At 40.7% G+C, this 1,918-nt stretch overlaps 1 pseudogene; it reads left to right on the top strand.

Annotated features, from left to right (window-relative positions):
- Positions 1–1,137: 1,137 nt before the first annotated feature.
- Positions 1,138–1,918, top strand: part of LOC102835334 — a 9,808-nt pseudogene continuing 9,027 nt past the window's right edge.

Raw genomic sequence — 1,918 nt, forward strand, 5'->3', positions numbered from 1 at the left:
CTGGAGATTGGTGTGTAAAGGTTAGCAACAAAGAGGAGATAAAAGTAGTTGGAAATATGGTCCTGAGTGTAAAAATTATGCTGGATATCCCATTATAGAATTTTTCAAAACCAATGATTTATTCATTGCAAATAACTTTTTTAAACAACAGAAAAGATGACTATACACATGAAAGTCCTGGTGTGGCAATGCAGAGTAATATGCTGGACTACAAGGATGATTTGAACTTCCAAGATCGGTAATTCACCCGTCACTCCTCTGGAACCCTATACAGGGTTGTTACATATCGCAACCGACTTAACAGCACTTAACAGCAACAACAAAAAGATGGACACCACCACCCCTCCCCCCCCCCGAAGGCATACACAGATATTACACTGACTGCATCTGTGGGAAGAGAAGGTGGAAAGGCATATCGTCAGGCAAAACAAGGCCAGTGGCAGACTGGAAAACAGATCATCAATTGCTTATATGTAAGTTCAAGTTGAAGGTGAAGAAAATTACAAGTTAATGGAAGCCAAAATTTGACCTTAAACATATCCCAATTAAATTTAGAGACAATCTTGAGAACAGATTGACTGAAGATTAGAAGAGTTACATGATGACATCAAGAACATCATACAGAAGAAAGCAAAAGATTATTAAGAAAACAAGAAAGAAGGAAAAGACTAAAATGGAAATCAGAAGAAACTGAAACTTATTCTCTAAATAAGTAATAGTAATAAACTTTAGTAATAAACTTATTATTAAAGCAAATGGAAGAAATGAGGAAATAAAAGAGCTGAACAGAAATTTTCAAAGGACAGCTTTATAAGGCAAAGTCAAGTATTATAATGAAATGTGCAAAGACCTGGAATTAGAAAACTGAAAGGGAGCAACATGCTAAGCATTTATCAGGCAGACAATATTCAAGACTCAATTTGCAATACTGAAGGATGGTGTAGCATTGAAGGTCAGTGTGAACTGCAAGATTGGTGATTCAAATTCTCCAATTGCTCCTGGGAAACTCTATACAAGGTTGCTATGAGTCTGAACCAAATTGAAAGCATTAAACAACAACAACAACAATGTGCAAATACTGAATGATACAGAAAGCAACCAAAGAAGACGGAAGGGTTCCTGGTCTGCAAGAGCCAAATGGCGGGATCTTCTCGAATTCGCTGTGACACTTGTGACCTGTTCACACCATGTCCCTAGGCCTCTTCGCATTTTTTGCCTAAACTCTGCCTCCCAAATTTAGGCAGATAGCAGGACATGCAGGTTACTAACTGCCAACCACCTCCAAACCCTCTCTCACCTTTTACCTCTCTCACACACGGGCCTTCTGCAGCGCTTACGCCCATGGTAGCCCCAGTGATGCTCAGAGGTGGCAGCTGCTTTTGCTGCTGCTGACAGGCCTCACACGTGGTGCATCTTTAGTGTTTGTGGTAAAATTCAACACAACACTTGTATAATGGCTGACTTCTCAGCTGCATTTTTTTTTAATGTTTTAATGTGAATTATGTGATAATTTACATGGGAGAAAATTAGCTTTACATTCATCCTATTGTATATCATTTCATTGCCATGGTTACAATCCCCTCCATGTATCATCAACCAATCAAAGGTGTACACACCCTGCAAGCCTGCCCTCCCCCCACCCCCACCCCGTTGTCAGCACACAGCCCCTCTCCCTCTCTGGGTCTAGAGTTCTCAGCCAGCTCCATCTCTACACCTCATCATCTCTGCCTCTATCCCCAGTGTAACTGCTTCTCTGGGTAGGGTTCCAAGATCTGCTCTTCTCCCTTTATGGTCCCCAGGACCTCCACTCCTGAACTGCAAATCAATCACTCCACTCCTTTTGCTACAAAATGTCTATCTTTACATTTTCAAATCTCACAGTCAGTCCTGATAGCAATTATTCTCTATAGTACCACAA

The sequence above is a fragment of the Chrysochloris asiatica genome, unplaced genomic scaffold (genome assembly GCF_000296735.1).
Source record: "Chrysochloris asiatica unplaced genomic scaffold, ChrAsi1.0 scaffold00066, whole genome shotgun sequence".
In the NCBI taxonomy this organism is placed as follows: Eukaryota; Metazoa; Chordata; class Mammalia; order Afrosoricida; family Chrysochloridae; genus Chrysochloris; species Chrysochloris asiatica.